Raw genomic sequence first — 11,012 nt, forward strand, 5'->3', positions numbered from 1 at the left:
AACTCGAAGGTTAGACTTCGTATATGGTCATAAAGAGTTTTTCCTTCTAGGACTCTTAAGGGACTTGTTCTAAGCACATGCAACAAATGGTAAGGTGTGGCGTGCCTATGGCTTGTTGGTAGATGTTCCTGGTTAAGTCCTACACACAAGCATATGCAATATCCATGTTCTTGAGAAAAAAGCAAGGAAATCTCAGTAGGAAATATAGACTTTTCCAAACTTGTGTGTCACAAACCCAAAAAGGCAACACAAATTAGAATTAATAAATACCGAAACTACATGGTTGTTTTGTTCTATTCACCAAAAGCAATCAGTGCTGCTTAGACCAAGGGCATGTTCTTCAGTGTGTCAAGAAGAGAAAATATCTACAGGTGCATTCACACTGTCCATAGAAACCTTGCGTGCCCTCGGCCTTGGGCTTGACCCTGCCATGTTCATCAAACTATGGTCAAGGTACACAACTACAACACTGATATCATCATGGAAAAAACGCCTAACACCTGGCTCGATCTTCTTAAGATCTGAATAGCGCATCTCACGCTTTTTAGCAGCCTGCTGAAGAGCAGCTCGGACTAGCCTTTTAGCAATACCCTGTTAACAGCAGCAGAATCTCACTCAGTAGGCTACAATATCATCAACAACAGAACCAAACCAAAACAGGCAAAATAACCACTGGAATAAGTAGAATGGTCGCACAAAATTCCCAACCATGGCAATGGGATGGGCAACCACTGACATGGGCTACCTTGTGTAAATAACCAGCCAAATTGATAACAAGATATGAGGAAAAACATACATTTCGAGAGCCTCTGTGCACCATATCAACAGCTTCTTGGTCAGTCATGTGTTCCCATAATCCATCTGATGCAAAAATCAAAAAGCGATCTTCAGGAGCAAGTGTCTTCTCATGCAGAGATGGTTCTGCTGACAAGACAGGCTTCTTGAAAGACACAGCTACCCCATCATGAGACAAAAGCAGATCTCTATTGAACTCTGGCTTCTTTAGATACACATCCCCAATAGACCTGGAAACCTGCAATGATTACAAAATCATGTAAGCAAGCTTGATTTTTGACAGACGTTTTGGACTCTTTTTTTCCCCATTTTTGACCACCAAGAATTCTCCAATGGACGTGATAACCTATAGAGCAAGTAGTATACTTCACATGTTAGAATTTAAGCCCACCTGGATAATGCCTTTCACTCGCCAAACACCGTGTTTGAGCACGACTATGTGTGAATCGTCTGGATGTTGTGCTTTGAGCTCCTCACGCACCTCCACATTGCCTGCGTTGTGCTCCTGTGATAGCCTCACTGCTACCACTTTGCCATGCCTAAAAGTTCCCAAAACAACCCTGGAATCTCCAAGGTTGGCCACAAACAGATCATTCCCATTTATCACCCCTACAAGGCAGCAAGATCCAACTGAAACTATTTGAGGTTTGGAACGCCAGTTTTTATCTACTAGGCCCAAAAACTCTTCCTCCGTCGCACTAAATGCTTGCTTCAGAACTTTGGCCGACATGCCCCCTAATGCCTGCGCAAAACCTGGAGAAGAAGTTTTAGTTCAGACATCATCAACCATGAATGCCTTGTCATGCAAACAACATAAGTAACACATAACAGATTACAGCATCTTACCTTCAATTTTCGGAAACAGATGATTTGTGATAAAACGAGAAGCTTCGGGACCTCCATGACCATCATATACACCAATGAGGGTACCGTAAGGTCCTACCTTGACCTGGCTTTGATCCTCTAAAAGCTGGTTTGCCTGTACAACAGCTATGGAGAAGTCTCCAGTTGCATACTGTGTGAGATCTTTGTGCCACAGAAGAGCATCCTGCTGGCCATCAACCAACTCAGCACCAGATTGGAGGTAGCGCTCCACCGGCTTCCAGCAAGCTGAGAACATGCTCATCATCGAAGTCAAAAACGCACTTGTATTCGTGGCCTTTCTCCGTCAATGGTTGTCAACTGTACTCACAGACAGAATCACAGAATGTGCACCCCACTCAGACCTGTGCTGATATTTTAACTTGGATTGAGGGGCCGTCCTCGGGGAAAAATTAAGTTCTGATCTGCCAACAAACTGTGAGTGCCAGCAGTGCCTTCGCCTTTTCTTTCTTTGGAGATGAAAACCCTCATGCAAATCATCTGACCTCTTGTGAGGCGGGAGTTCTGCTGTATTGAGAGGAGAGGGATGGAGGGAAGTCTAGGCAGATGGGAGAGCAAGCAGTAAAAGATGAAGAAAAGGCAGACAAGATAGATTTAGATTGGCACAAAGAGAGAGGAGCCCAAGCTATGGCAGGGAGCACGCAGATCAGGGAAGACAGAGAGACAAATTTGAAGGTAGAGAGGCAACGGGGCTGAATCAAGTACGGAAGTTTTGCTGCTGAGAAATCAAAAGAAGAACGAAGAGCTATCTGTGTGCAGTGAGGGCAGAAGAAAAGGACAACGGTGAAGGTCAAGGTGAAGATGAAGACGAAGACGAGATATGAAAAAGAAAGTATATGCCGCAGCAATTAAGAAAGAGAAGCCTCGCCGTCCACAGCCGGCCGAGTGACAAAAACGCGTTTAGCGGCTACCAAATCTCACCAAACACACGCACGCGCACGCGCACGCACGCACCGACTTGCAACTGTAAAGACCCCAGCTCACGGTAAGCACAATGCCATGGCTTTTCTTGCCCTTACCACAGAGAACCGCAAACCCTAGCAAAGCATACAACAGCCATCGCCGAGCTTTCCTAAATCCTGGTGCTTGTTCAGCTCTCAGATCGTGGCCGTGGCTATGGCGAGATGCCGCTCATAGAAGACCAAAACCCTAAGTTGAAGTCACGGCCGTGACAAGAACTGTGCCGAAACCCTAGCACAGCAGGAAAAGAACTCAACTCTAGAGATGATGGCAGAGCCATGGTGCAGTTCAAGAATCATATCAGGTAAAACAAAAGCAGGCCGTACCTACAAAGCATTTGCAAGGTCGACTCTGCTGCTGCTTTTATGGAGGATCCTAAAAGCACGTTGTCGATTCAGGAAGGGGCCACACGAGGAGCGGCGATGGCGGCTGAGAGCGTTGTCTGGTTGCGGGAAATGGTGATGCATCATGTGAGATGGAAGCCAGAGAGGATGAATCGATGACGACGATGATGCTGAGCAGGCGGGCCACCACCACCACCACCACCACCAACACGATATGTGAGCAGCGAGCAGTGTGCGCGCGCTGTGTCGTAGAAGCACAAGCCCTGAAAAGAAGGCGCACGCGCTTCAAATCGTCTGCAGAGGGGTCCAAGGTTTGGGGTCCTTTCGATGCCGAAGGTCACGGCACGCCCCAGGCTTTTTTTCCTTATTTGACTTTGTTTTATCAGGTAATTAGCCACGTAATTAGTACGACTGATAATAATTTCGAATATGTCCTCCGTCAGTACGATCCGTGGCGCCTCTAGGCCTTTTTTTCTAGGCCATGGGGGAAACACCTAACAAGCAGTTCTATAACTCATCCATATCTAGGTTAGGCTTAGGCTCCTGGTGCATGAAGAGTGAAATATAATTATTTGTGAATCTGCTACATGAAGGTTTGCATAACTTGTAAGTTTGCAACCTTAAATTTAGGGTTTGCCACATGGCAAATTGTCAATGTAAAAAAGCATGGCATGAGCACCCCAACCTCTCATTCCGTAGTAACGAATTTCTTAGACAATGAATAGAAGAAGATTACAATTCCCTGTAAGTTGAGTAACTTCATAGACTACTTTCTTTTTACACAGCCCCTTTAGGAAGGTGTGCATGTCGCAACAAGGTACTTTTAAAAAATCAAGTTGAAAAAAAACTTAATCATGAAAATGTTCATAATTAAAAAAGGTTTTTCAATTGTTAACTAATAACAAAACTAATGTTTTGAATAAAGGAGATGATCATCCTACTTGGTGTTTGATATCTCCCCTCCCCCCCCCCCCCCCCCCAAAAAAAAAAACAAAAAAAAATTAGAGCAAGTCCTTATAACAAAACTCTTATAGCTTATGAAAAAGAGCCATTGCTTTAGTGAGTGTTTTTTTTTTTAATTCCAAACCTAGTCTTGTAGATGTTGGGGATGATGGCACTTTACAAACAAGACAATAACTTCTAAAAAAAAGACAACTAAAGTGATTTAAAAATATCAATGAGAACCCCCTTTACTAATGTAAAGGTTTTACTCATTTAATGTATTTTAGCTTGAAGCTCTTGTTTAGTACAAAACCAAACATCTGAAATTGTAAGCAGGTGGAAAGTACTTATGTTAAAATCTTTCTTCTCAAGCAAATTTTATTATAATGTACATCTCTTTGATATTTGAAACTCTTTAAATTTGTCACACATGGACATGATCTCCAATAAGTTAGCTAGCTTAATTATAAAATAGATTAAAGACGCTCTTTTTTTTTTGGTCAAGCACCTCCTTTAAAATCCCCTTTAAGATACATACTTTGCCCCTTCAAAATTAAATAAAAATCATGGAGTCAACAATCTAAAGATACCTTTTAATTTGAAATCATGACACCACCATGCCCACCTTTCCAATACAACTCATGGCACCACCACCACCTTTGTAATACAAAGTCAATGGATTGATTGTGTATGTGTGGATAAGATTGCTTTCCGAAGGACACACTTTCTTAGAAAAATATGTCGCCTAACAACCCCCCAACCACTGACCCCCACCCCCACGTGTGCACATGGGATCACCTTGTGCTTTCCTCCTTTTTATGATTGATTAGATTTCATAATTTTCCCCATATATCATAGGTTCAAGAAACGTAGAGTTCTCTTGAAAAAGAAGCCCTTAGAAAGTGTACACATGTTTAAATTTTACAAAATATCCTTAATCAACAAGTTTGACATATCGTTTAAAAACATATTAAACTCCTTCAAAACAATGCTAGTAAGTTTTGAAACGTGAAGTTTAAGCAATTAACTAAAAGGGACCATTTCTCTTATTAATAAATCAAGATGGAAGAATCTTGTTTTTTAATACTCAACTATAACTTTAAATTCTATGTCTCTTTCCAATATAGTATACTCTTATGGATGTCTTTTTAAAATTATGAGGGGCTATCAATCAAGTAATTATCTTGTTTTCTTTTAATAGCAAGGTATTCCTGTGAGATTACTTGTAAATCGTTCCTCATGGGAAGAAGGATTCTAGTGAGACTATGTCTAAATTGTTTCTTGTGGTGGAAAGAAGAGTACTTATAGATCATTCCTCATGGAAAGAAGGTTGCTTGTAGATCGTTCTTCATGGAAAAAAGACTACTTGTAGATCGTCCCTCATGGGAAGGAGGATTCTTGTAAGACTACTTTTGGATCATTCCTCAAGATTCTAGTGAGACTATTTCTAAATTGTTCACCGTGGAAAGAAGACCTTTAGGTAAACAAATAGTCTATGTGAAAGAAAATAATGGTGGTTATTACAGTGGCAAGTTGGAAGATGTAAGGAGTTAAACCAAAATGGAGATTAGTTCACAATTTGCCATTTTGAAAACACGAACATGTACATAATTTCTTAAATAAAGTCCTCCTAATTTTCGTAAAAATGATGCTATATTTTCACTAGCCCCATCTATTTACTATAAAGTTCCTTATTCACATTAAATTTAAAGCACCACTCATTTTAAAAAAAAATTGCAAACTATATATACATCGTGCATGCATTGTTTTTGTTTCAAAAGTGTAAAGTTGATTTTCTCAAATTCACAAATCTATAAATTAATTTAGTCATTTTGGATAAATATTTTTTTATTTTAAAAACAAAAAAGAAGAAGTTGTAAGTCTTATGGTTTGTTGAGGAAATTATTTTTAGTGAACACTAATATTAAGCCTTTTATTGAGTTAATGGGGGTCCACTTTTATTGAGTTAACAGGTCCACTTTATTGATTAAAAAAAGGTATAGCGAACACCCCACAAATGCATTCCCTCACCAAATTTTTGATCTACATAGAGCGCCATGATGAGGAAAAAACTCATATTGCAGGCTTGTGTTGATAAAACCCTCTCACCTTTTGAGTCTCAATCATGCATACGTGTGCACAAACACAATGATACATTCACTTGAGCATTCGACTAGATTGGTATCATTTATTTTAATTTCTTATCCAACTACTACTATAATGAAGTGCTTGTTGCTACTATTTCTAGTTTGCTTTAATATTTCAAAATTGGTACTGTTTATTTTAGTTTCTTGCTAGTAGCTACTAGTATAATGAAGTGCTTGCTACTATTTCTTGTGCTACTAGTATAATGAAGTGCTTGCTACTATTTCTTGTGCTACTAGTTTGAGCTTTTTAGACCCTTCTTTGCCAGGTCCATCAAGAATGTTGGTGTAGGTTGATCCCCTAATGAGGAACTAGAGGAATTCTATGGAGTGCTAGGGTGGTGGAAATGGGATAGACAATCTCTAGGGTGTTAGAACTTGACATTTGCATCTAGTGAGAAACTAGAGGAATTCTATGGAGTGTTAGGGTGGTGGAAATGGGATGGACAATCTCTAGGGTGTTAGGACTTGAGATTTGCATCTAGAGTTGATTAGGGTGTGTAGAAATGAGTTAGGATCAGCATCTTAACATGCTAGAAAGCAAGAAAGAGATTAACACTAATGATAATGCTAATGATAAAAATAATGCATAATTACAAGGTAAATGGTTTAGCTCAAAAGCTCATATATTTGATCCATTAGATAGAGTGCCTTTTTATAGGCTTGAGTAAATCTCCATTAGCCATTAAACATGCCCCATAAGCTTGGTTGAGCATCCCCTAATTGTTTCTAGATCTGAGCACCATCTCCCTTGAAGCATCTCCCTTGAAGTGAGCACCCATTTGGCATCCTTTCCTACTTCTTCTAGGTGCCTACTTTTGGCCTGCACATGGACCCATGCTTGGAGTGACTCACTTTCTTTGATGTCCAACCCCAAAAAAATAAAATTTTAGACTTATTTTGTAGTTCTTTTGCTCCTTTTTCTTCTAATGCAATGTGATGGATGAAACTATCACCTAGCCCTAATGCGTAATGATTCCAAGAGCTCTCTCATCTCCTCTCGAGTCCCAACCAAAATCTTTTATCTTCCCCTTCTAAATCAGGACATTTTTCCCTTCCACTACCCCCCCATCTTTCATGAGAACAAACTTGAGTTTTTTTTACTTGCCATGTATGAAAACCTTCACTTGAGCTTTTTTTAACTTGCCTTAGGATAGGTTGCATTAGCAAAATGATTAGTGATAAGGCAAGATGTTTAGCTCAAAAGATCATATATCTGATCCATTAGCTCATATATTTGCTCCATTAGATAAAGTATCCTTAATAGGCTTGAGCACATCTCCAAAAGCTCATATATTTGATCCATTAGATAGAGTACCTTTAATAGGCTTAAGTACATCTCTAGATCTCCTATATTTGATATATGAGATAGAGTGCATTTTAATAGGCTTGCTTACATCTCCATAAGCCCATTAAACATGGCCCATAAGCTTGGTTTAGCATCCTCAAATCTTTCCAAATTTGAATACTGTCTCCCTTGAAGTGAGCATTGGCATCCTTTCCCACTTCTTCTAGGCACCTACTTTTGGCCCCCACATGGGTTGGCCATTCAACATAATCTTCATCCTTTGGGGTCCCTTTGACCCTTTGAACCATATTCTATGACTTATGTAACTCATATAAATGTTTGAGGGGCACATACTACTCTCCCTTGCTCCAAACATTTATCCCACATAACTTGCTATTTCAATATTAGGGTGGTGGATGGAACTTTCTTGGGTAGATACCTTGTCGCCATATGATACCAAAACTATGTGGATATAGTAGATACTATGAGAATGATAAATAGTTTGGACATACCAATACATTGCATGATATTGTGATACGTGCTGTGTATACCTTGTGGTTGTTTTGGTGTGAACAGACTCTTGTACACAGGCACTTTTTACCTTTGTGTGGGGAAGGGGTTTTTCTCTATGTGACCACCCTCTGGGGCGTTGGTACTTAAGTACCCTAGAGCATTGTACTATCACTTTTTACAATCTTGCTAGGAAGGGCTTTTTCCCAGTGTGACCACCCTCATCCTCTTGGGACGGTGGAGATGGCACATTGTATGATTAGAAGTAAGACCATTCCTCATAAATTTTGGATGGAGACAATCATGTGTGCAGTTTATGTTTTGAACAAATGCCTCACCAACAAAGCTTTGAACATAGTGGCACCGTGTATGAGGCTTAGAACGGAAGAAAACTAGTGGTGAATCATATGCATGTGTTTGGTTGTTTAGCATATGCTCTCGTGCCATCCACAACACTGACACAAGCTTTAAGAGACAAGGCCATGAAATGCATAATCTTGGGATATAGTTTTGAAAGTAAAGGGTACTGCTTTTATATCAACCTATGACAATGAGTCACATGGAATACATATTTTTGGGATATAGTCCAAAAGTAAAGGGTGCGATGTTTATATCAGCCTATGTACTGCTTTTATATCAACCTATGACAAGGAGTCACATGGAATACATATTTTTGGGATATAGTTCCAAAAGTAAAGGGTGCGATGTTTATATCATCCTATGTGATGTGCAAGATAATAGTCAATCAGGACGTGGTATTCACTAAATACTCAGCATAAGCCTTGTTTGTTGGAATGTAAATCACAACCCATTGTGGGTCTAGAGGATGTGTTTGATTCTTTGTTACCCTTGTTCTAAAGTGGTGCATTGGATTTTTGCCGCTAATTAGACTATTCAGGCTCGAACACCCCAAAATCGCCAAGCTGAGTTTTAGCCCATTGAAGATGCAGTGGCCAAAAAACAAGCTGCTATCAGCCAGGCCAAAGTACCCCCAAAATGGCTATTAAACAATAAGAAGAGGACAAAAAATCTACCTAGTAGAACAAGATCAGCTACTCACCATGCATAAGGCTATTTTGTTGATCAGGCACTCATATAATGAGAAACTTGTTTCTTTTGAAGATGCTTCAGAAATCGAGCATTGGTGGACGGATGTCATACAATCGAAAATCAATTCCATTCATTAAAATGACACTTGGGAGTTATGTGAATTGCTTGGAAGCAAGCGTGCCATTATCACTAAGTGGGTTTACATGCATAAAAACAAATTAGATGACGTAAATCAGATGATAGCATTGATCACTACACGGCAAGGTTAGTCATAAAGGGGTATGGCCAAAAGCAAGGGATTGACTATGAAGAAACCTTTGTTTTCACTTCATGTATGACTACTATACCTTGTGTCATTACATCAGTAGAGCACACTTTGACTAGTAAGAAACCTTTGTGCCCACTTCACGTATGACTACCATACTTTGTATCATTGTATTAGTAGCTCACTTTGACTGGCAAGAAACCTTTGTGCCCACTTCACATATGACTACCATACTATGTGTCATTGCATTAGTAGCACACTTTGATTGGCAAGGCTAGTTGCAAAAGGGTATGCCCAAAAGAAAAAGATTGACAATGAAGAAACCTTTTCTCCCACTTCACGCATGACTACCATATGTTGTGTCATTGCATTAGTAGCACACTTTGATTGGCAACTGCATAGCTATCTCGCAAGTCATGAAATGTATTCTTTCTTGGATGCTTTCAGTGGATATAATCAAGTCCTGATGGCTCAAGATGATCGAGAAAAGATAATTTTTGTTATAGAATGGGGAGCATTTGCTTCCAATGTGATGACATTTGGTTTGAATGCTCCAGCAACATTTCAACGGATGGTTCAAGAAATTTTCTACGGTTACTTGGTCACATTTATGAAAGTATTCTTGGATGATTTTAGTATCTTTAGCAAAATGATGGAGCATGTTCTGTTTTTGACACTATGTTTGGAAAGGTGCCGAACCACCCGTTTGAGTCTCGATCCGGCTAAATACGCATTTTCAGGCACTAGTGGAATCCTATTAGGGCATGTAGTGTCAGTAGTAGCTGGAATTCAGGTAGATTTCAAGAAGCTGGAAGTAATTAAAGCTTTATTAGCACCTCATAATATCAAGAAATTACAAAGATTTCTGGGTCAGATTAAATGGCATAACATATTCTTATGGTATCTTGCAGATTTGGCTTATCCAATGTATCTTCTAACGAAGAAAGATGCTCCGTATGTGTTGCCATATATATATAGGCAGTGATGTGTGTGAACACACTTAGGACCGCCGGGGCACTTTTTCCCTCTTTAGGAGGTTTTTTCCCCCGGCTTGTATATACGCCCATCCTTCTAGGGCTAACTTATCTTTGTACATTGACACAATCTAATACACTTTGTGTTGTGTGCATTCTTGCTTCTTCTTCTCCAAGCTTTGTGTGCTTTCCTGCAACCCTAATTCCAACAATTGGTATCAGAGCAGGCATCGGCTCCCAGGGCTACACCGTCAGCACCCTCCGACTCACGTTCTCCGATTGAGGTGAGTTTTCACGAGCGCTTGCAGGTTCCTATACTCTGCAAATTTGCATCTGAGATCGTTTCGGGCTCCGTTTTTGCATTTCAAGTTCTGCACAGGTGTTTTCGTCATTTTCTGCAGAAATTTCGACAGTGCAGTTTTCTGCAAAACAGGCATACGTACTCTATTGTGGACCGTGCTACATAGCACGAGTTGTTTTCTATTCAGTCTTTGCTTCATTACAGGCAGCTTTTGCATCAGTTTCAGTCAGTGGCCATGGCTGATAACAGCAATGATGTATTTCGCATGTTGTCTGCTGAAGACAAACTGGATGGAGACAGCAACTACCCACTTTGGGCATACATGATGCAGCATGTTTTGGTTGCAAAAGGAGTGTGGAACATTGTGCAGGGTATGGATGTACGTCCAGGTTCTGTGGATGTAGGATCTGTTGAGGATGTTGCAGGTTCTAGCAGCTCTACTGCTGGTGCTGTTTTACCCACTGCTGAACAAGCTCGTTGGGATGGTAAAGATGCGCAGGCTCATGCCTTGATTGCACTTTCTGTCAAACGTAACATCACCCCACATATTCGTTCAG

General features: G+C 40.2%; 1 pseudogene across 1 annotated transcript; it reads right to left on the reverse strand.

Moving 5' to 3' along the window:
- Nucleotides 1-226: 226 nt before the first annotated feature.
- LOC147641103 (putative protein phosphatase 2C 60) lies at nucleotides 227-3,643 on the reverse strand (annotated as a pseudogene). Its single transcript, XR_015268870.1, has 4 exons — nucleotides 1,642-3,643; nucleotides 1,187-1,548; nucleotides 797-1,033; nucleotides 227-591 (listed from the first exon to the last, which is right to left on the reverse strand). The product of XR_015268870.1 is annotated as a putative protein phosphatase 2C 60 (transcript).
- Nucleotides 3,644-11,012: the final 7,369 nt, after the last annotated feature.

This window comes from Cibotium barometz, chromosome 2 (assembly GCF_041138505.1).
Source record: "Cibotium barometz isolate CiBa-2024 chromosome 2, ASM4113850v1, whole genome shotgun sequence".
NCBI classification, from domain to species: domain Eukaryota; kingdom Viridiplantae; phylum Streptophyta; class Polypodiopsida; order Cyatheales; family Cibotiaceae; genus Cibotium; species Cibotium barometz.